The following is a 25,662-nucleotide window of genomic DNA, read 5'->3' as shown; positions in this document are numbered from 1 at the left end:
CCTAGATGGAACTGAAGATGGAAAACACAAAATGGCATGCTGGTGACAGCCCACACAGATTCCCAAAGATGACACATAATTATTAAAATGGCAAGAGTAAATGTGACAAATACAAGACATGAAATCAGATGTATAACAACACAAGTGACCCAACACTCTAGTTCCAGGAAGCTGTCAGTATTCAGGCCTATTTTGTATATGTAGGATAGCTCAGATGATCCTACATTTTCTATAGCAACCACTGTTTGTTAGAGTAATACATTCCCAATCTCAGAAATTCCAACCTAATATAAACCAGACAATATCAGCAGAAGCCAACAGAAACCCCTCCCTCTCTCCAGTTCAATTGCTACCAAATGTGCATGGTTTATCTGAAGGGACATGGGGCATCTCTGGATCTCGCCATGTGGGTAGTACTTGTGTGAGAAAAATATGAAATGCTGGCAGCTACATCATTTTATTAGGGAAGACACATTAGTAACTGCAAAGCAGCTTTTCTGTGTTTAAACCTTGCCTTCACTCCTTTCTTGGTGCTTACAGCTTCCTTTGCTCAGGCACACTCCCTGTTAGATTAAGCGTGAGAAATTTCAGAAGCTGGCCAGTAACCCAACGAATTGGAAAGCATTCTGTGTGACAACTCATGTTACCCTTTTTCTCCATAACCAACCTGAGGCACTCTTAAAAATATTACAGCTGGTATTTGTGCCTACCTAAGGACTGATCTAGATTTCTTAGCAATCAGTGGCAAGGATTCCATCAACTGACATTGGACTAAATCCCTTCTGTGCATCACAGGATTTAGATACACCCCAACTGTGTACGTTAAAGCAATGTGTGCAAAACCTTCTGGCTGGCTAAAACAGAGAGGTCCCATGTGGAAGGCAAGTCTATAACAAGGTAGATGAATGACTTTCCCCATCTTCTCACCCGCTACTCCAGAAAAAAAAAGCCCTATAAAGAAATGTGGGTTTCATTCTCTGTGTGTTAAGAAGCTCTTAAGGGTATTTTACTCTCGTACACGTTTTTTGTCTCCTGGAAATATTCCTCTCTATACTTGTTCAAAGGGGACTCTGTTCTAAAGAGACTTCAGTTCTGGGGAAAAAAAATAGCATGCTGAGGTGGAAAAGCAAAGAAGGACAGCAAAAATTACAGAGAAAAAAATAGTTTAAAAATCATGGCTATAGCTGTAAGGGAAACTAGTCAAAACGTACTTTACAATTCCCAGGAACTATGCCTGCTCTAGAGCTCAGGGTTGGACAAATTTGAGCTGACAGCAAGACATTGTCAAACCCACATTTTTTCCATAGAAAATAAGTTCTCAGGACCCTGCATCTGCACTGACTGACTCATTTTCTGTGAGCCTTACAATTCTCAAAACTGATGGATTCTGGACAGACCTGCTGGGAGTCCAGCCCTGAAGTCACAGGACAACTAATCCCATGTTTTCACCTAATTCTTCAGCCATGCTTCACAGCAGGAAGCAGCAGAGGGGCAGAGCCAGGGCTCCAGCTGGATGTGCCACCAGATGCTGCTGCAGGGCCACCCTGCTGGGGCTGCTATGGGGGCTCCCTCCTCAGGACACAGCTTGCAGTTTCTGCCACAACTTCAGAGGCAAATTTTGCAGGACTGTGCCCCGCTCTGGGGTGACTTGCTTAGGCTCCACACTTCCCTTCACTTCTGGGGAAAATCTCAGGACAGCCAGTTTTCCCAAGCTAAGTATCAAGTCCTTTCAAGGTTGCTGGTCCTGGATAATCCAGATAGGGTGCCTCAGCTTTTGTGGTCCTTACTTTGGAAATATTTTGTTTGATGCAGAAACAATTGGGCAACCTTTGTGAACATGAGGTGTTTTTAAGTTTCCACAAACTGCCTTTTGGCATTTTTACATATAAGAAAATTCATTTGCCTGAAAGACCTTTAGCTTTAGTTCCTATCTTCCTTCATGGGCCAGGTATTCACAAGCTAAAGCTTTACCTACACTCCTTGTCAACTGATGGATCCCAAACAAAAACTATGTGCAACTAATTTAAGATCTATTCCATTAGTTCTAGTACAATTGTTTAGTCTTTTACTTATGTATTGTACTGCATTTATATTAAATTTCTTTCATTTCATGAAATGAATTCAAGAGACATCTACTGCTCCCAAGATTTAATTAAGACCTGATCAGATAAGCAGGTTGTACCTTCCACACAAATACAACTACAGACCAGCAACCTAATTTATGAATATAAATGCCTCTTTCTACCAAAATATGTCCTATCTAACAGGTCTCTGAAAGCCAGTTAATAAATACGCCATGAGATGCTATCTCCACTTTACATATACAAGTTTGTGACAGTACTCTTGTGTGTTAGTAGCAAAGCCATAAAAGCAAAGCATTGGAAAGTTTATACATGTATGAAATGCTTTGCCAGGAACAGATGGGGAAATGGAACCAGAAGGAAAAGGAAAGTGTTCAGTAATAACAAAATACTTGAACGAAGAAGAAGTAATGTGAAATGTTGAATTATTTTTTCCAAAAAGATATTTGGTCCTGTGCAAAATGTAGTATGTATTGTAACTAGTAATTTCAAAGTACAGAAACCTGTTGTTTCTCAAAATTTCATCTCTGATGCTTTTTCCTTATTTAGTTGACACCAAAAGCCATGATGAATTTTCCAAAGGGGAAACCTTAACTTCTATCTCACTGTGATATTCCATTCCTTGAATAAATCCAAGCACAAAACTTCTATAGGCTATAAAGGCTTTAATGAAGCTATTGCAGTGCCATCATGCTTTTTCACAGACAACACAGAGATATTCTCTAACTAAACAAAGATGAAACACACATGAAAAATACTGGAAGCCTTCAAAGTAGCACTGCTTTCCTGAAGTGACCAGGACACCCCACAACTGCACAACTATTTTCCATAGTACACTGCAAACAACTTGCAATGATTCTGATAGGTACTGTGTGACTAGAAGCTCCCCTTGCCACAAAAAGCCTGAGTTTGTTCTTAGTTTATTTTTAAATAAATTAGTTTAGCTTCTTTAAAATGTAAAATACCACAAAATTAAAACAAAAAAAAAAGGAAAGCAAAAGAAGTAAAATTATTCCTCTCAATTTATTTTCAATTAATTTTTGTTAATAAATGTTCTTTTTTTCAGGATTGCATAACCCAGAACCCATAATATAGCCACAGATACTTGTCAGTCTCTGCAACAGAGTGGAGAGCACAGAGTGGAAACATGAAATAGCCCAGTGCTGAGGCTGATGGCACACCCCACTTACACGTAGTTTAAACAACTGCTTCAACAGCATTGCTGGAAGGATTTGCCTGCCTTCTAACAGCATACAGCTGTGAAGGAGTGAAGAGCACTGAATATCTCAGAAGATGCAATCTATCCTTTTTTTTTTTTTGTGTAAAGCACCTAGAGAATCTAATCCATTGTCTTTCCACTGCAAAAATCCATTTAATTGGTAGCTCTTCTGCCATACCTAAACCCCCACAGTTTTACACTTCAATTTATAATTTTGACTAGATATTTTAGGTTTCCCTAGTTTGAAACCTCTAGGACAGAAACAGTAGTTCTAGATCTGCCTCTCTTTAACTATCAAACTAGCTAAACCATCAGCTAGTGGTGCAACTTAGAATTTTGACAGATTTCCAGTGTAGACAGCAGTTAAAAATGGATTTAAATTCAGCTTAGCAATATAGACTATGATGCACTCGTCATTTTCTATCTAAATAAGAATAAAATGGTCAGAGAAAAGCCTGATGTGGTTTGGTTTGAGAATGTAGACATATATCCAAAATGCATACCTATATGCAAAATGCACCATTAGTCCCAGTGCCTGAAAGTTGTGGCTTATACTGTGTACTATCTTAGAAATTGGCCAGTCTGGACAAGAAAGGCTGTTTATTTTTTTAAGTAAATAAATAGGAAAATAGTGGATTGACCTCAGAGCAACTGAGCCATAATATACAGTCATCTACAGAAAGTTAGTGAGCCTGGTAAATGTTTGGTCACTAAGAGGATGGACATTAAAAATTGAACCATATGGACAAAATGAAATAAAAAAGCTTTTACTTTTAATGGAATACCCTTTTGTCAATTATATAAGCAAGGTCAGCATGTAATGGGATAAAACCCTAGATACAAAGGAAAGAATAAAATTTTTTACCATCAGGATAACAGTTATGTACTACAATTTAGCAAAATTGAATGAGTGCTTCAAGTCTAATTCCAGCCTTCTTAGGGTGTAGCCACTACTGACTTCATCTCACAAAACTTGGCTTGTAAAGGCCTTCTTCCTTCATACACACCTGCCTTTGCTGTGCAAGACTGCAGTGACATACTGCAGATGCTACTACAGCATTAGCCACGGATTGTGGAACTGCACTGGGATCACTCTTTTCTCTGTGGCAGGTTACTCAGAAAATGACTTTTTCCCTTGCATATTCCAGGTGTTTGCTGCTATTCATGCAGTGATTGACATTCAGATATTCAGGTAAATCACCTGACTCAGTGGTATAATTTAGTTAAGTCTTCTTCCGAAACAAAACAAAAACCAAGAAACAAGAACTTAAAAAAAAAAAAAGAACACACCCCTAGGTATCCTCCAAAAACACATTTTCTGCTCTTTTCTGTTAACAAAGGTCTTATTCTGCTCCAGCATTATTACAATTCATTGTACTGTTTACCATCTCTAAAAGAAGTGTCTAAACCTTTCTGTTTAGATAACCACAGGAAAGAGCGATATTTTTTTTCAGTTTGTAAAGTTAGAATGATTGGTTTGAGGTTGAAATGTTCTATATCCTCCACCATTTGCATTTTCTTGACCTTAAACAAAAAATCCCCCTTTCATCTAGGTCATTTCAAAGAGTGAAAGAGGAACCTCATCACCTTTATATGTTTAACCTACTTGCTTTAAAATAACATGGAATCCTTCCTTGGGACTTGTTACAAGCACTATGCACAAAGGCATGTTAATTATCTGATCTAAGTTTACATTTGCTTTATCTTCCTTTTGTGCAGATTGTAGCATATTAATTTCATGCTGCCTTCTTAAAAAATGCTTATTAGAGCAATAATTGGCATTCAACCCAACTCAAGGCAGCTTTACACTGGACATTACCTCAACAGTGCAGCACTGTCCAACCACACTCATATGAAAGAAAGATGAGCCCTATGATGAAGAAAGAAATCAACTCATCTGATGTTGAAGATTTCTTTGACTGTAATTCCTAATAATGTGTCTGCAGTAATTTTCCAAGGAGAAAATTTTCTACTGAGTACAAATGTTGTTGATTTTCACTAAGATCTTTGTGCATGGCTCCCTGGAGTGTTTTGCAAATTATTCATTTCAGTGTCAGTTAAAAACCTCGTACCTTTTCTGTTAGCCTAAATAGCAAACATTGTTTTAAGGGGTAATGGGCTTAATAGAAACTTAAAGGGATCATACTTGTACTCCCAGTGTCCAGACATTACAGTACCAAGTGCAGAAGGTAAGTGGCCTTGTCAGCAGGTTTCAGGTATTAGTCTACCTCTGAGAAAAATTATTGCATTGCAGGACACTAGAGACAGCTGTGAATGTTTTCCTTCATATGAGGTAAGGACAACTGAGGAAAATGGATGAGATTTTTCTTCATTTCTGTCAAATTCCATACACAGAGAAAACATTTCATTTCTGAACAGGGTATGAAGCAACCTGACTAAAATAAACAAGTATAGCTTAAAAAAAAATCTCAGGTATGAGATGGCAAGGACTGCTGCCAGCATCTATAAGAAATGATTCCATAGAGTGGGGTAAGGTACATCTGAAATGACAGGACAAGATAAATATAGCTGTGTGTTACCAACTTCCAGTGACTCACATAATATAAAATTTAAGAGTAATGGTTTCTTCTGCTGCAGTTGGTCTAAAACAAGGCCTTCTATGATCAAATATTTAGAGGAAAAGGCTAGGAAAAACATATAATTCTACTTGTGAATAAGTCACTTGTTTTTCAACCTTGGTGATCTCAATTAAAATTCCTGCCTTATGAATGAGGTAATTGTTTTAACTTTCATGACCAAAATACCAAACCTCTACCTTAAGATTTCTAAGGCAAGGAACACTTGTTTCAGGGTTAATGGAAAATACACACAAAAACAAGTACCCTCACACATCAGGAGGGCAGCAGATTCCTTCTAGGAATCCTTGGTGTGCTGTTGCATATAGGTGCTCCCACATGAAACCAGTGTTTTTTGGGGTAGCTGGACTTCCTGTTCTGACAATGCCAAACATTTTGCACAGTTTCAACAGAGATGCACATCCAAATGCCAACAGCTGTGATCTGTAACTTTGCAACTCAAAAGCAATCCTTAAGCACAAAATCTACTTTTAGGGTAGTGAACTATCTTAGCTAAAAAATTGCTGATAGTGATGCCTTAAGTTTTAGCTTTCTTATTTTCCAGATTCTGTTCTGCATTAGTGTGTAACTCTGAACTTCATATTAAGTGTTAGCAAGTTCTCCTCACAGTTTAGCTAGACAAAACAATCCTTTTCCAGCCTGAGAACCAAGGACACCATTGCAGCTTCAGGCCCTAAAAACAGAAACAACAGTGAATTGGGGAGAGCAACCTAGAGGATGGGACTTCATAACCTGAAGCTGTAATTAGACAATTAACCCCAATACATAAATGGACCAAAACTTACAAAAGTGTGAAAACTCAGGAGCCCTCATCCATTTTGGGTGGAGCCAGGGCCAGGCTCTGGTGCTGCCCAGGGTGTATCCTTTGAAGGCCTTTTAATAAATCCCAGCTTTATTCATTTAACGCTGTCTAGCCTCTGTTCCAGGTAGCCTCTCGAGGCATCAGTAGCACATTGGAATTCACATTCTGTTTGCCTATGCTACACCCACATGTAAAGAGCTTGTGAAAAGGAAAAAGCCTGATAATTATAGAAGCATTATGGTCTTGCAACAATTGTACTGTCTATTTTAAAGACTACACCAGAAATTTCTGTGAAAATGAGCTGAAGTTTCAGCTCTCTAGGAATTTCTAGGTGGAATGGAATTTCCACAGGTCTTAGAATTCCAGACTTAATTAAGCAGGGAGCTCAGACACCTGAAAAGGTGACCACATTGAGGTAAGTACCTACACAAATAAAAGTCTCTGAGGCAACAAACAAAATCACAATAAAATCTACTGCAAAAAATCCTGGAGGCAGAGTCCCATTTGTGTTGAAATAGCACAAGTTTCTCCTAAAGGTAGCAAAACCAAGGAGTGCTGAAGATAACCCAAAATGGATAAGGCTGCAAGAGACCAATGTGCCTGCTCAAGTGGGCCCATCTCAATCACACAGCACAGGATTGTGTCCAGACAATTTTGGTCTATCTCCAGAGAGGGAGACCCCACAATATCTCTGGACAACCTGTTCCAGTGCTTGGTCACCGCAAAGTAAACAAGTTCTTCCTCATCTTCAGATGGAACTTCCTGTGCACCAGTTTCTGTCTGTAACATGACAATCTTGTAAAAAACATCACCACACCAGCCTTAGACTAGCAACAACAACTGGAAAGCAATGCTACAGCTTAAGGCCCTTTTCTACATAGCAATTTAAGAAATAGCTCAATCCTTATTTATTACAAACTTGAGGATGATTTGCTTTGTACAAGAGTTGCCCTGAAGTCTGGGGAGTGTGTGAACAAGTTGTTTGAAACAGCACAATGATTAGAGGGGACAGTTCACATCTGGGGAAGAAATTACAAGGATCTGCAGAGAAATTGTTCCATGAGCAGTGGAGCTAACTACATCTGGTTTCCACTGGATGAGCGACTTCTTGTTGATTAATTTTTAACTGAATATGTGAGGTCACTCTAACTAAAGATCCAATAGGTATTAGATAGAAAAAATAAATCTTTTTCTGTTTCTTTGTGTTTGAAAACTGGTAATTCACACAGGAAAGAAGCTTTCATTGAGGAGGGGATTCTTTAATGTCTGGAACAGAAAACACTCCAAAAGCTGCTTTTTTTCAAGCTGCTAAGCATCAATTACATACTATTCTGTGTAGGTTTTTTTGCTTCAGTAAGAATTTTAGTCATTCTTATTTTTTGCCCTTTCCAGTGGACATATTAAAAGATATTTGCTTTCCAGGAGAGGTGTTTGTTTACTTATTAGGAATTTAATGTGATTAAGAACTTCATTCACAAATATGTCTGATTGAAAATGGAAGATAGGTAAAGATGTTTTCATGAATTTCATTTCCTTAGGAAATGAAGATTCAAATGAATCAGACATGCAGAGAGGGGGAAACAACCTGGGGGACTGGGTAAACTAGGAATTCATAGTGGTTTCCCTGTTAATTAGTCAATCTTAGTCAACATTCCTCATGGTGGAAGAACAAATGTCCTGGGAAAACCCTAGCACTTCTGTGATCACCAGACCTCCATCTACTCCTGAAGGAGCCTGTGATCCATGCAAAGAAAGGAGGGAATAGTTCTGCTGTTTTACAAACAGGCAAACCAAATGCTGTTGCAATTTATGATATTGATTTCTCCGCATGTTCAGGGACGTGTAGCTGAATCTCAGAGTTTGGATTTCCACACTGCCATTCCAAGGCCTTGAGCACAGACCTGCTTATGCTCCTGAACATAGTCAGGGATACACAAACTCTTCCATATGAGTAATCTCAGTGGGAAAGGAGAGGTCTCTGCAGCGGGACATGGTACCAGGCAGGCTGCCAGCAAACCCAGCACTGCTGATTCTGGATGTAATTTATAAAAGGGAACTTAGGCTGTCTCATTAGGTTCCACATTTTTCTCATTATGGAGTGCAACAAAATAGAGAGACTAAGCAAAGACACTGCTACAGAGAATCAGGAATATTGGGTGACAGATAAAAGGCTCAGACACTCCTTGCATGCTTGAAACAGTGCTCCACTACATTGATAATGACAGGGAAAAACCATGGAAGGAAAAATTTGCTATATTCACATTTTAATTTATGGAACTGTCAACAAAATTAACTTAAGGCTTTACTATGGGCATATTCAGAAGAGTAGTAATGTGTTTTTCTTTTTTTTTTTTAAATATGTGGCAACTACTGGGATCTATTTCAGAAAATGAGTTGGTTTTGAGATAAATGAGAGCATGTTTCTAACTACTGCCCTTCTCTTCAAGTAAAAACCCCTCTTAGAACCAATTCCTGGCCACATAGCATTTCTGTTATACTTGGGTTTGGTTTTTTGTCCAACTTACAAGTGATTTTGTCTCTTTTAAAATGAGTACAAGTGATAAATCTACTATGAAACTACAAAGCCTACTGAAAGGCTTGCATTTATTTAACAGGGAACCAAATTAGACCCTACTTGGCTACCAGGCAAACTGTACTTTACTATTTACACTAGAGAATACAAATAAAGAAATGAACTAAACACTAGAAAAAAGAGAAAAGTCTCCTGTCCTGCCTTTAACACAGTCAGAGAATCTGTAAACAGAAAAGAAAAAGGAAGGAGTTACCCTATTCAGAATGGAAAAAAAGGCAGAATTAACTCAGGGTGCCTCCACTAATTATCTTCTTCAAAACGAGTGGGAATTATGTAGCCCTAGGAACTTTCCAAGGTATGAGCTCTAGAAAAAGCAGTAGCATTAGCCAATGCATAAGCTGGAACCAACAACCTCTAAATTTAAATTTAAAGTTAATGACTGATTTTGTTGCTTCTCTCTTTTTATCACCCAAGTGTATTAACGTTAACCTGTTTGCAAGCAAACGTGTCCTAAAAATGTATGGTGGCCTCAATGGCTCCTAAATGCTCTATCCCAGCACAGAGCACCCCAAAGACAACAGGCAGCTGGACACTGACGACCTCCACCCTTCAAATGCTTTGCATCCTGCCTTAAGGCACAGGGAAGAACAGAAAGTAATTTGGTGACTCTCCTGAGTTGACTCTCCTGAGTCCAAAGCTTAACAGGCAGCTTTGGAGACTAGAGACAATATTGGATGTCTGCTTGGAACTACTCACTGGGTGATGGTGAGGAAACATTTCACTAATCACAAGCACAACTCAACTGCAGGGAAACACTGCAGCCCCTCACCTCCACTCATGGGGATTAAGCTGCTTTCCAGGGCACTGAGCAAGAGCAAAGGCAATCCTTTGTTTCCCAGTGCTGCTGATGTGATTAAAAGCAAGAAACTTATTATTACAATGTAGTATCAATTTTATGGAGCACTTGCACAGGTTCAAGAACAAGAGCTCTAAATAGCATAGGGAACAAGGAACACTTAGTGCAGCTCTGATCATATTGTAATTTCTACTCAATGTTTCTCATTGAAAAAGGGCTTTCTTAGGTTTGAGTTCTAGGCAGAATGAATCACATTTTTTTTAAAAAATATAATTTTTATGAAGAGATAGCACATTCAAATACCACTTCCAGGTCCTTAAATGCATTACTCTGTAATGGGAAAGAGTGAAATCAGACAGTTGGCCCTATAAGGACCACCATGGGAGACTGCAGAGCTAAAAAGAAGAAAATCCTTTACCTGCTTTTCCCATTTCTGAAGTCACATTGGCCATTTTCCATCACATTAGTAACAGCAAGAGGTGATGTCATTTTGCACTGCCTCCACCCTATCCTACTCCTCAGAGAGGATGCTCTGCCACTGAGAATTCAGATCAGTTTTAGAAGTTGCCATCCCCCAGAACTAAACCCCACAACATTGTGTTTATCTCTTTTTTGTCTGGAAGAAGAGAAAGATTCAGATGCCTTCAGTATTTAAAGATGCCTTTCCATGCAGTCTGCCAAAACTCCTCTAAGGATTCCCCCCTCTCTGACACAAATAACTTCCATAGGTCCAGAAGGAAGTTGATGCATATTTTCTGTCTGTTCCAAACAACCCTTGTAACAACTGCTGCTTTTCAGTGGAAACAAAAGGGCAGTAGGTATCACTTACTAAAATAGACAGGGAAATCCCCGAGCCCATCCTCAACAAGACACTTTACACAAAGCTGATCGCACTCTCTGAAAGCTGTATAAGCAAATAAACAGGTACAAAACAACAGGCTGAGCATTTGACCCTCTTTCCATACTTCTGCTTTTATACATTGTAGGCAAAACTCCAGAAAATATCTGTGGGAATCACAGTCTTGAATCCTTTCTACCTTCCTATGACAGTATATTGGTTTTGAGTCTGTTTTTACTCAGTTTTAGAGGATCCTAAAAGAAATTGCAATCAAATGATGCCACTGTGGAATGAGGAGACAATACAGTGGCACTTGGTCCAGCTATGAGTGTATCAAGTGACTTGGCAAACTTATTTAAATCCCCTAATGGAAGTTCTTTTTCTGCAGTCACACCTAGAATATTTTATTGCTGTAAGTGATGTGTTCTGGGACAGAGTTTTGCATGAAGGCATCCATTTTTATGCCTGACTGAAACCGCTGGCTGTCCTTCTTAAATATCATCTCATTCCTGCCTCAGGACATTGCCACCTACTGACAGCAAGAGCTGCTTCTGCTTGCTTAACTAAATTCAGCAAGAACTCTAACCATAGCTCCTGTTGTTTTAGCCAGCTTTGCTTCAAGTCCAAATGGTGAACAGAGGCCTCAAAGATGAAGGAATAGTTCAAAAATCTGGAATGGTATGTGCCTGATTCCATTTAAAACCTGCCTGTCCAAGATGCTGATGACCGATAAAACATTCCCTAACAGCACCATCACTAGTCACTCTACCAATCTTTTCTGAAAAAAATAAGCAAATCCAACAAAAATATTCATACTCTACAGATTATCAAGTATTTAATTCAAAAGACAAATCAGGAACAAATCAGAAGAGGCCCAAATCAGTGGAAACACACGTCTAAACCCGGACAAAGACAACAAAGCTCTACGGAAAGGAGACTGAGTACTACAGGAGTAATAAAAATACCACTGCATAGTAAAGAATCAGCTGCAGGGCTTCCATCTTAAAGTGTTCTGGAAAAAATTTGCTATCAATTATGCCTCTCCTCTACATACAAGCTTCATAAATGAAGTATAGGGTTTTAAGAGACGTTTTCTCTTTCTTTTGTCAGGTCTGGAGTCATTAAACAGAGATTAGCTGGATAAATAGAGGAAGTGATTTTTAAACTGTTTGCAAACTTAATGTGAAGAGCCCAGCCTTGCAAATTATCACATCTAATCAGAGATGCATGCTTCACTGCTCCAGTAATTGTACTAGTATTAGTCAAATTCTTGTTGTCTCCTCATTAGCCATGAAAAGGAGACTCAAGATGTACTTCATTAGAGTATCCTGAATATAAATTTTTAGTGTAAGGAGGAAGAGATGTGTTACATACTGTACTTTATATAGAAAGAAAAGATATTAAGAACATAAACCATGTTGAATCACTCTAGTTTTCGATGGAATATATGTCTTTAACAACCAAACCCCTCTTTTCATTTTTACTGTCTTGATCCCTTCTTTTATTTGCAGTGAGACTATAGCACTTGAAAATGTAATTTACAACCAATGTCATGAAAATAAATTAAGAAATGTGCTGTATTATGCAGCCCTTCCCATTTCCATAGCCAGAAGAACACAGCTTAATCACAAGCTGTCTTCAGTAGAGACTTTCAGTAAATTTTTGACTACTGGATAGGTGATCTAACTTGCATTAAATGTAGATCAAATCAAAAGGTTTGCTCCTTTGATCAGCAAAGCATTTAAGTACATGCTCATGCCCTTCTTTATTTAGCAATGCCCTTAAGAATACGACACTAAATCAAGAGAATTTAAACACATGCCTAACACGTGAAGCATGTGCTTAAGGGAATTGGGGTTTAAAACATCCAGCTTGAATACCATTTCCAAACAGGTCTATTAGAAGGCTAAAAGCAAAAACATTCCCAAGAATTTCAGTAGAAGGAGAGGCAATGCAAATTTTCACATTTGTTTTTAACAGCTATTTTTTTTGGTGCAAATCCCAGTCTGAAATATTTGTATTACTCAACAACAGTTAAGGGAAGCTGAAAAGGAACTAGGCAGGTGACCAAAATGCTACCAAGAGTGTCTTCTACCTCTCTGCTTTATGACAATTAAAAAGAACCAGAAAGCAAATAACATGCAAAAATGTACCCTTTCACCACTGGAACTACAGCCTAGATCACCAAAAAGTCAGATTTGTGCAAACTAGAATCTAAGCCAAATCTGGTGTAGCATTTATTTTTGTGGAACACTAGGAATTAGGACTGGAACAATTCAAAAGGGGAGGTAAATCCACAATGCATTGTCCAACAACGCTGTGCACTACCAGAAAGGGAACTGGATTTCTCAGCCTGAGGTTTTGCTCCCCAAATTGTCTCTTGTCAGAACACAGCAACAGCCTCACCCAACTTTAGCTCTATCTCTCAATACAATATAGAACACTCAGTTCATTATTATTTACTAATTTATACAGCGTGCAGGAACTCATCATGGAAAGGGAGATGCTTACTTGGTCAAAGTATCCTGGACTTGAAAAAAAACCCTGAAATACTTCCAGGTGCCTCTTTGAACAATATTAAAACACTTCAGAAACCATTCATTCAGAATTAATTAACATAAAAAACAGTCTCCACAATACGGCAGAGCCCTAAAGTGGTTTGTGGAATTTAATTAGGCTAACCTTCTTTTTACTACACTGGTACCACTCTATAAGAAGTGCAAATCATTATTAAATCCTTTGGTGTTCACTGTAATAACATTAAACATGATGAACTCTTTTAGTAGTAAAGTGTATGTAGTACGTGAGTCTATAATTTAGCATTAACCTGAAATTAATTTATAAAATATACTATTTGTCACCATACAATGAACACCTAAAAAAATTCCTCCTCACCCTAGTATTAGGATAACAGGATGATATTGAAGATCCCATCCAACCTAAACTATTCTGCAAATAGTTCAGTAATTCATAATTTTGGAAAGAGGAGGCATGTCAGTGCAGGAAAAAGGAAATCAAAGCAAGGTCAAGTCCAGTCAGAGTGACTGTTGGTACTGGATCCCCAAGAGATCTGTGATACAGAGGTTTCTTTGGTCTAACCTTGGTTGAAAAACCCTGAAGGAAAAAAAAAATTTACCAGCTTTTCTGGTTTCTCTGGAATTTGAAATAAATCCAGAATGTTTGTATTTGTATTTTTTGTAAAGGAACAATTTTCAGACAGAAATCTTCACCTGCTCATCAATTGCATCATTGTGTGAAAAATACAGCACAGACCTTGAAATTCAGGGGAAAAAAAAGAAAGAAAAAGAGGCAGATACAAAGCACAAGTGCTTGTCAAGTGACATATCTCATCACTAGAAATGGTTAAATGATTACGTTTAAGATGATATCAGACACCAAACATACACAAACACACTCAGTGAATGATACTAATGGAAAACAGTTTTGTCTTTCCACAGATGATTTGTTTTCATTACTGGACAATGCAAAATCTTTTATTAAAAATTCACAAAGGATGCATTTGGAATCCTTTTATCTGTCTTTCTAAAGTATTTCTAAGGTGCCAATCACTACATTATCTCAACAGATTAACAGAATGGCTGGATTTTACTAAATACAAAAAGAGACTCCAAAAGAACTCAAGATGAAAACACCTTATCCACCAACAGAAAGCCCTTCTTGGTGCTGGGAGAGGCTCTGAGGCTGTGCCTTTGGCCAAGTGAGGACACGAGCAGCACTGCACCCCATGTGCAGGGCCCAGAAACTGATGAGAACACATTTACTCCCACAGCCTACAGCTCTGAATTCCTTCTGAAATTATGGATATTATAGCTTTGGGACTATGCTATAGCTGACATAAACTGTGTGAGGGTGGAGCAATAGCACATGTAAGCATATGCTGGGAGTGGGAATAAATTTTAGCATGTGTTTGCACACTTGGCTGAACCACACCCTTCACCACTTGGGCAGACCTTCAGTGGATTTTGCATCAGCATTGCCTCAGCAGTTGCCTCTCCCTTAAATTGGTACAAGTGAAATATGTCCCATCATTTTGGGTGTTGAGAAGTATTTCCCACCTTATATAAAAAATACTTCACATATATTTTACTCCATATGATTACTTTCCCAATACATTAGGTTTATGTAAAAAATGGTTATTTAAACAACTTTTTCTAGCCTTATATTTAAAACTGTATTTTGCTCTTAAAATAGTATTAGGCTAATTCACACAAAAGAAGACTCTTCTTTGGAAAAAGTCAAGGATCCTTTGCCTCACCTATTTTCTTCCATGATTTAATGACAGATAAAATAGACCAGAAGGATCAGATCTCCTAGTATAGATAGTTAGCTGCAGACCTTACATAATAAATACCTTCCTCTTTTACATAATTGATTATGTTAATTACAGGAGAACCTGTAAAGAAGAATCAGCCATGATCCTTTGGTACAGCCTGCACTAAGCTTCCTATTTAAAATGTACATTCAGCTATTTAGTAACACACAAAAAATTCAGTTCATTTGCCCCCAAATCATAACATTTAATTTTTGTATGCAGAAAAACTTTAATAACGTATATATTAATATCCAAATGACTTACATTTAAGAAGTCTCCTCAGACCCAGTGCTTAAAGTTGGAACTTGACTGAATTCCCTTTGTGTTCCATGTCAGTGATAATTCACTGTGTGCTGCAAAGAAAAAACAATAGTTCAAAAAATTATATTCTTTTCCTTTTATATTTGGTATTACAAGTGTGTTCCTAGTCATGCTGGAGAGCTCTTCCTCATTCTGCATTTTTCTGTGTGTTTCTCTCACCAGTTCTGGAATTTACCCATCAGAATTGGAGAGGGATACATTTCAATTAGCCTGTCCCTCATTACAAGAACTGTCAGGGTCCTTTTGTGAACTGCCACAGTCCAGCACTGACCCCACTCCAGCACTGCTTCAATGCTCTTTCTCCTCCTAACTCTGCTCTTTTTCTTAATCTTTCCATTTTTTGATATGCTGTTTTCTGCCTCATTTTCCTTTCCCCAATGCACATTGTTTTTATATCTTTCCTCTATCCTTCTTTTTCCTCAATCCAGTGTCTAGCCTTCAAAACTCAAACACTTGCCCTTCTTATTTTTCTTTTCTCTTCAAGTTTTCCCCTTTGATGAAGGCCCCTCTTGTCTTCCAATCATCATTTTGAAAAGAATTCCCAGCAAATTTCCTCTCTGCACAAACTGAGACTTTCTCTAAAGAGACCATTTTTATCACAACTCAAAACACACTTCTGCTGATACTACAACATCACTCAACTCAAGGTCATAAAATGTAGCTTATATATTTTACCAGCCTAGTGATTTCAAGTGTTTATTCTCAACATATGTGAGCCTGAATTAAAATTTCCAGCACACGTTAGAAGTCACGGGTATTGCTCCAAACAAATTACTACTCAAATGACTTCATGGCACTGTCATTCCAGGAGAGGCATCCTAGATATTCTATTGAAGGCTGTGCCAAGTACCATTTAGAGACCTACACACAATATTTATGCACTCTAAAAAGTTCCTGTCATCCCTAAGTGTTCTTTTTTTTTTAATGAACTATCCCTATGTAGATGTCTCTGGCCTGTGTTTGTTGGACAAAAAATATCCCAAGTTTTAGTAAAGTATACAGGATTAGATTCTTATAGAACAAATGTCATAGAATGTCTGATATTTCTGGAACAAACAGAAAGCTTGGGACTAGAAGGCTCAGTAGAAAAATACCATATTGCTTGCTTGAAAACTTTACAATTGTATAATGGGAGAATAAAAGAATACAGACTATTTAGGACTTTTTTTTTAATAAAAGACTCCCTAAAAGTGTTCTCAGCAATTGGCTGTGATTTAAAACATCCTTTTGTGTGTGGAATTGCATGCAGAGAAAAAAGCTAAGTCAATTAACCACACACAGAAATTGGGCCAGGTAACATTCATGCCACAGTCTCTTTGCATAACACAGAACTCTTGTGAACATGAAAGAAACAGGAAATCTTCCCAAAATTATTATATCAAATTCTTGGCTGGACTAAATGAGCACAGCTCTTTTGTGCCTCAAAAGTGGGAGGAATTTATATGACTAAATTGTTATTTAATCACTGATTAATAACAAGAATCATGTCTCAGCAGTAAGACTTTATAGTCCTGTGTAATATGCCCCTGCAGGTTTTAGCTCTGCCTTACAAAGCAGAGGTTACCCAGCCAATTCCTAGAGCTTCTACCTCTCTTCCATGTTCAGAAGCAGCATATTCTCCACCCAACACAAGGCATTGTAGCTGAAGCCATTTATTTCCCTGGGAAAAAAGGTACTTAAATGCTCCCACAGCAATAAAAATATCACAAGGAGTTCCTTGCCTCCTTTTTCCCATCACACAGCAGAGGGACAACTAGGCTCTGTATTAGCCCAGTGGTCAGAGCCTGGTGCTAATAGTGCCAAGGTTGAGAGTGTGACCCATGTGCAGGCCATTCACTTAAGAGTCAGGGTCCCTGAGCCTTGTGGGTCCCTTCCAATTCAGAATATTTGGTGTCAGTCCGTGGTTTTCTCTACTCAAGCATCAGTTCTTCTTCTCCAAGGTCAAGGGGGCAATTGCAAGGCTATGCCCCGTGTAAGACTGGCTCACTTCTCCAGAGCAGTGCAGCCCTTCAGCAAAGTGACTCAGTGCTTTTTGTGCCCAGGACTTGCTTCCCACAGCAGACTGTGCCTCACCCCTGCCCTGCTAGAGAAGCTTGCCTGGGAATTTGCAGTTACTACTGGCAGGGTAAATACTCTTGCCACTAAGTCTGCATGGTGTGACTTGGTAAGCACAGACTGCTCCCTGCTCTTCAACAGCCTATGGATGTTTTCTACAGACCTCCTTGATTGTGTGCCTAAGCTTCTTTGAGCATTACATATACTAATTCATTAGCAGCATTTGCAGGTAATCCCCATCTATTTATATATTCCCAGCTACACCAAAAGGAAACTTCGCATGTTGTTAGCTAAAAATCATCTAAAAAAGTAAATGGATTGCTTTCAATGGCAGGGAGACAAGGGAGGGGGGACATTAGGAGGGGTTTGGTAGTGGTCTTGGTTCATCTTCTAATAGTAAACTAACTCAAATAGTGAATATACTGAGATTAAAGATGAAGCTGGGGTAGCAAAGATCAATGCAAGTCACTTTGATGCTGTCAACTCACATCTTTTAAAGAACTGTGATGAAATCAAGGGCATAGAGCTACTTGCAGTTCACTCATGCAAAACCAGCACAAAACCTCATGGATGCTGCACAGGTCCCCTGGTGATGGCTTTTGGAGGTGGGAATCAAACTGAAAAAGAAGCTTCAGCTCTATTCTAGTGAAGCACCACCCACATCTACAAAGTTCATGGCAAGTCTACTGTGCCTCTATGACAAAATGAGGAGAATATCAACATCTTTCATCAGAAAACCCTTCTTCTAAAGGCTGGGGGTGATTCACAGCATCTGGTGTTGCCTTACTGGAGGGAAGGCTGACTGTGCCCTTCCATTAAATATGCTTTTTGCATCAAAGGATATTAAATCATGATTTTATCTAACTTGTTTAGGCTGCTTCTAAGGATGAAGTTAAGAGTTTACTGCATTTTTCAGTCATTTGTTTAAGTGAATATGGCAACCCTTAGTAGCTTCAAGGAAATAGGCTTGAAAGGAAGATGTGTTATTTGTTGATTTTTGGCTCACATAAGGTCACAGGATCTCAAGACACCTCTGTGAACTAAGCCAAAGTTCAGATGTGATTGTGTTTCTCACAATTAAAGAAAAAACTCCTCACTTCCCCAGCCTCACCACCTTCCTGGTAAATTCCACCTCCCTCTCATGCTACTGTTACAGAGAAGCTACTCAGAAATGCAGTCATTTGAACAGTGGTTGTGATGATAACTCATCTTGTGCATTCAAATCACCCTTTCTTTACAGACATATATAACCTTCCTTATAGAAATCTGTTAAGTTTAACACACAGTCAGCTTGCCATCAGTACTAAATGTATTAGAGAAAATAGGTGCAAGCTGGCCTTTCTTGGATATGTAGGAATGGGCAAGTCAGAAATTGCCAGAACAGCTTTGGCCAATACACCAGCTGACACTTCCAGCATATCATGAAAATCATCATTTTTCATCCTTTGTGATTACTCCTACTTCCAGTCATGAAAGAAGGGAGCTACACAAACCAAGTACCAGGTCTCACTAAGGTAAGTAAGGAACAATCTGGAATCAATACAAGACAACAGCATGAGAAAATATATGAAAAATGTTTAGAACTTGAAGCCATGTTACAAATAAGCCAACTAACCAATAAAAAAAAAAAAAAAAAAACAGAACAAAAAGAAACAAGCCAAAGAGCTAGAAAAAAACTTCTCAGAGGCTGCTACTTACCTGAACTCTGAAGTTATGAGCAGCTCATTTACCCTTTTGCCTGCTTTTATAGCCTCTTCTAACTGCTCAGCTCAGGTGTTGAGCATTCCCATTTAAACGTGCTCAGCTGTTCATCATTCCCATTTCAACCTGTTCAGCACAGGTGTTCAGCATTCCCATTTCAGCACAGGTGTTCAGCATTCCCATTTCAGCACAGGTGTGAATTCTTACACAAGGCTCAAACAAGGAACTTGTGTGAGGGAAGGTTTGTTGGCTTCAGGAGAGCCCTCAATTTCTTTCTAGCAAGTCTTTGCATTTAAGTAGTCCAAATATAGCTCAAAGAACCTGACTCAGCGGGCAAGTTGCTCAGACTAGAACCCTAGTTCTGAACTCACGATACAAATAATGTGGAGGAAATGAAAAGAAACTTCATCATCACACAGAAGTGTTGAAATTACTGACAGATTCGTTCTAATTTTTTCAAACAAGAAAAACCAAATTATCTCCTCCTAAAAGAGCAGTTCTTTCGTTGCAGCTACTATTATGCACTTGCAGGATAACAGCATTACTAATCCAAACATTGAGCTGGATGCCAGAGAAAGGACTAAGGAAAACAACTCAGTGAAAATGGTGTCAGTTTCTCCTTCTTAAGTTGCACCTTCTGAACTCCTTCTCACTGCTGAGGATTCCCCAGCTCCTGGGTCTGTTGATTCTTTTTACCCTCTGCTATCCCCTGCCCTGCCTGTCTTGGTGGCAGCTGTCCCACAGCCCTACCTGCCATACCAGCCTTCCCTTCTAAAGCTGCCTGCTTCTCTCCCCACTCACCAGCTAGCCTGAGCAGCACTGTAGGAATAAACTCCAGCATAATAAATAATCTCATCTCGTGGGTAAAAAATGATTCTTAAAATCATTAAAGCCTCATCTTAGTTATTTATATTAGATATTTTTGAACAGGGAAGAGAAGACAAAGGAAGATGTTTTGCTAATTTTGTTGCAGGTTTTTTTTTCTTCCAGTACAATGCTTTTGACAAATTATTTTCCACAGGAAAAAAAAAAAAACCAACAAAAAACAAACCTAAAAGACAACATAACAACCCTACAGTAAAATTATGGGCAATGCCTTTCTTTTTAATCATATAAATTATTGCCAGCTGACTGATGAATCCACTCTGGGCAACATGACACAGTTTACAACCTTAAGGATTACAGTAGTCCAGATGCTATCATCTTAATTGGAAAAGCACAGTATTGCCAACTGTCTATGTTAGAAAATGGAAGATTGCATTATTATTATTTTTCCTTCACATTCCCCTGCTCTCCTTTCCTCTATACAGCCAAGAACTATTAGATCTTTTGTATGGTTTTCTTTATTGAAGTCTTTTAATCAGCTTATAAAGACAGCATTTTTTGAGACAGCAGAAGTCCCACTGCATGAGAGCTCAGCATTTCCATTCCCTACACTCTCATTTTCCTATCAAGAAGGGGAAGATGGAGGAAAGCCTTTTCAAATGTCAAGTTCACCCCAAGAAAGTGCCTGAGTTTAAGCTCTATGTCAATAACACAGTAATTCCATCATATGCAATAGGTCACAACCAGTAATTACAGTGAGAGAGGGAAGAGGGATAACTAACTTGTTATGGTAATCATCCACAAGTCAGGAACTTCCTGGTCGGACTCCTCTTGTTCTCCCCCTAGCTGTGTGCCAGAACAACAGTTTAGAGCACTTCTAAACATTTTATGCAGTTACCTCATGCTGCTGTAAAAAAATATAATTATCTATTTAAGGCACAACAGGGACTTTCAGAAACATCTGACAAGGCCCTGAGCTAATTGGCAAGGCTCAGGCTAATGCCCATTGCTCCTTTTCTCTGTCCCTGGGAGAATGGCTTAAATCACACTGTGTCTGAATTTCCCATCTCCAAAAAGCCCCCTGAGACTGCAGACTCTGTTTCACCAGGTTAGCTCCTTTTGTGGGTGGGGACGGTGCAGTCACAATGCTTAGTTGCATAATGTAAAATAATTCCAGTTGCATCTGTGCATGTGAAGCAGACAGTGAAAACCTTCTTTAGGTCTGTCCTCCTTCAAAGTATCCAGAAATACTCCCTTGTGACGGGGCCAGTTTGGGAAGGAACAGGGAGGAGGAAGAAGAGGCTTGAGCCAATCTTTTGATGCAGGCAGTGATTCAAGGGAGATTGTTCAAACACAGCTCTCTTCTCCTCAATTGCTAAACAGAACAACACATTCCTACTGCTGGGGTGTGCTTACAATCCTTCTAGGACAAGCTTTGAGGATGGGAGTTTCAGAAACATCCAAGGGAGTTAGGAACAAACCTCTTTGATGTCTTAGTCGGATTTCTGCTCCTAAATTCCCTAGATACTGTTAAAAACCCCTTTGCTTTATATTTTTGACTCCTTTTAGAGTATGAGGAAGAAAGGTTGCTTCTAGTACATTTTTTTTGTGAGATCAGAATTGTCTCACAGTATTTCCTAAAGGAAAATCTGTCAGTGGCAACTGACTTATTCCAGCAAATTGAATCATACAGGTTTCTTTGTAGAGAAGGTGGTAAGAGTAGGGACAAACAGTGAAATGCTCTGGGGTGGTGGGGTCTTTATGGACTGATGAGATATTTACTACTTTTGAAAGGAAAAAAAGGAGACAAAACTCTCAGTGCTGGAGGCACTATGGAACTCTGCCTGTAGGATAAAATGAGAGGAAAATATACATGGAAATAGTAAAAAAAAGCGCACTAAAGTAATTAGAATAAGATATGAGATATTAGAGGGTAGAAAAAGGCTTAGTTTAAACAGCATAAAATTACATGAATAGCACAGCATGAAAAAACAAATTAACAAGTCCAAGATGTAACACTCTGTGGGTTTACTCCAGGAGTCATAACACCAGTTTACCAATGCCTACTGCAACCCTCATGCCTGATTTCACATTGTTATGGTTTTGTATGTAATGTATTACCATGCATTGTGTTATGGTTTGTATGTACTATATTACCATGCATGTAAAATAAGTCACCAAGTCACTCTTTCTAACCTTTCAAATTCTCAGTTCCTCATCTCAACACCAGACACAGAGCAGAACTGAAAAAGAGAGAAAGATAGTTTAAGGGGTGGAATGGTTTTCATATATTTAATGACTACAGCTCTTAAACCTGGAAGGAAGACAGCTGAGTGGGTGTATGATAGAGATGTTTAGAACATGAGTGGAATGAAGACAGTAAATACAGAATCAGTATTCATTGTTTTTTTCCAAAACAAGGGCTATAGTGCGTCAAATGAAACTAGCAGGTAGAAATTTTAGAAGAAAAGCTATTACTGTGCTTTGGAGCATAGTTGTGGAAGTCATAACAGGGCATTAAAGGAGCTACAATTTACATTTGTTCAAGAACTGATAAACTCATAGCAGAAAAATCCACAAAGGGCTATTGAATGGGAAAGTAATACATTTAATTTCAGAAAGACTGAACTGCAAATTGCTGAAGGCTGTGAAAGTCTGTGGACAATATTTTCCTGTTCTGTTCTTAGGAACTTCTGTGGGTGCTAATGGTGTTGTGGGAGACACCTGTAAATCCCACCTAGTTCTGGCTCATATTGTTTCTCAGCATGGCTCCTCTCAGGTCTGAGGTTTCAGCCTAGGAATTCATTTGCTCCCCCAGAGTCAGCAGTGATGGGTTCTATTTGTTCTGGTTTGCTGACTGGAGAGGAATCCCTTGGCCCTGGTGCAGTCCTGCCTTCAGCTCAGCCCAGTGCTGTGGCCCATCCTTCCCGTGGGCTCGGTCCCTGGTCTGCAGCCAGGGTGCTGAGCTGCTCCAGTCTCACATGAAACACAAACAGAGGCCCTGAGATTCAACAGAAATGCTGTCTGCGTACAGAAGTGTGCCAGAACCAAATGTCTGTATAGAAAACAGTTTTTAATATGAATTGAAGAAGATTAATATTATAGATGATTATGCTCTATTCCTCTTCTTACTGAGGGACTTCAAAGTGAGTAAACTCTACTATTTCTTAATATTTCCATAAGTGGAAATGTAGCTAATGTTATTCAAGCTTTAATGTTTTTTTTTCTTTAATTCTTCTCACCCTCTCAACATATGGTCAAAAAAAAAAAAAGTGGGTGTTCTAATTAACCTTTTGCTTAATCAGTGAAAACATAATATTTCACCCCTGCTGACACGACAGGATTGGTCAGAAAGGTCACTGGGTTACTGTGCTGAACACAAGGAGTCAGTGTGAGATGGAATGGGGGACAATGGGAGAAAGATGAATTTGTGATAACACAATCATTGCAGTGTGACTGTTTGGCTAGGAGGTACATCCAGAGCCACTGTCTATCCTACAGCCAAACAATTTTCCCTTTTTTTGCTGTACTCTGTTGCCAACTAAATCCTTCTACAGTATGTTGGTTCCCTTCACAAGATGTCTGACATCTGTGAATGCATTAAAGATGCCAGCTTGGTTTTCTGTGAATATGAAAAGCCACAATAAATCCAACACTTCACACCTTTGCTTGATGAATGTTGTATAACTACATGGATTTCCTTCACTTTATTATAAAATACTATAAGGGAAACTAGAAAAAAAGATCAGAGCTTCTTTGTACCAATTTAAAACGAACCCCACAACTTTGAGATAGGTAGATGATTATGAGGACCAATCAGAGGTCAAATATTTGTTTTGTCATGAGCTGGAATGGGAAATATTCTAATTAAAACTTGTAGTAGAAAGCTTTTTTGCAAGTTTTCAAAGTTCAGTAGGCTTGGGATCTTATGAAGTGCTTAATAATGAAAAAATTCTACGGAGAATTTTAAGACAAGGAAGAAGAAAGATGACATTTCTTAATTAGTCTGTAGCCTGTTTCCCCATTGGGCAACCACGCCTCTCAAAGCATTTTAAGTAAAGCAATCTGCAAGCAGCTGCTTCTGCGACAGACACGTCCTCGCATATTCTCTGGATGGGTGTTTGATTTGGCATTTCAAAACCAGTCAGATTCAAGACAAGGAGGAAGAAATCACCCAACAGTGTTAAACCATATGAATACCCAGCAGATATTTTCATTTTATTACAGCAGTAAACACAACCAAATAGCCTTTGATTCATCTGCAGTGTTTGGTAAGACCTTCACCACCTACTGAGAGATGAATATTCAAAGCTCTTACTATTGTTTTCAAAGTCGAGCTGTACAAACCTTTTCACCTGGACAATGCCTCACTACCCTCACAGTAAAGATTTTCTTCCTAGTACGTAATCTAAATCTACACTCTTTCAGTTTGGAGCCATTACCCTTTGTGCTGTTACTCTGTCAAAAGTACCTGTCCAGGTTCCCTGTAGGATCCCTTTAGGCACTCAAAGGTGCTAGAAGCTCAGCTGGAACCTTCTGTTCTCTGGGTTGAACAGCTCCAATTCTCTCAGCCTGCCTCCCCAGGAGAGGATAAATAAAAACTTCAGCATATAAAGAGCTCAGAGCTTAGACCCTTTTAAGTTTCCTTACACTTAAGAACAGGTCTCCAGCTCCTGTAAAAATGTATGCTTTAGTGAATTCCACACAGTGTTTAGGAGATGCATGGAGGAAGAAATCTGTGGCACAGGAAGCCTTATTCTACAAGAAACTGGAATGATGACATGTATTCTTCAATGCCATCTGCTGGCACTTTATTTAATAGTGAATTTTTCAAAAATATCTACACTTAACATGCTTATAAAAACAGGAGTCTGAAGTTTCATATTGTTTATATTTCAATGCCTAATCAAAGAGAAACATGAATCTCGATTGCTCATGACCATTGCTCCACTTCCCTCATTACCTTCTATATGGATATTTCATGGATTTTTATAGTGGCAGGAATGATTGAACTATTAAAGGGCCTATTTAGTCTTTAACTATTTTCAAATCTTAATTCTATTAGCTATTTCATACAGTAACAATACCGAATAATACTTTTTTAACCGGTAAGGAAGGTGTCTCAGATACTCAATTTACAGGGGATTTCCTAAATCTATATAAAAATATATAATCTCTATTGATATATAAAAATAATGAGAGCACTAATAATTACAACTAATGTGCTTTCAGTCAATGTTTCACCCACAGCCATTAACTGAAGCTTTTCCTTGCTCTTTCCTGAGTCCGTAGGCTCAGCGCACAGAGCAAACAGTGACGTTACAAAGCAGAGATATATTTATAACAGGACCGACAGCTGAAAAATCAGAAGACTTGTAAGAAGCTTAATGTGCAAAAGAGCTTGATGCTGGGGTGAAAGGGAGGGCACTGGGACAACCAGTGCTTCTGATCTCTGCCTAGTCTCCTTTTAACATAATGACAAATGACCCTCAATGATTTCT

This window comes from Molothrus ater, chromosome 8, assembly GCF_012460135.2.
Source record: "Molothrus ater isolate BHLD 08-10-18 breed brown headed cowbird chromosome 8, BPBGC_Mater_1.1, whole genome shotgun sequence".
Classification (NCBI taxonomy): Eukaryota; Metazoa; Chordata; class Aves; order Passeriformes; family Icteridae; genus Molothrus; species Molothrus ater.
The sequence above is the reverse complement of the archived record's forward strand: the minus strand, read 5'-3'. Positions refer to the sequence as shown.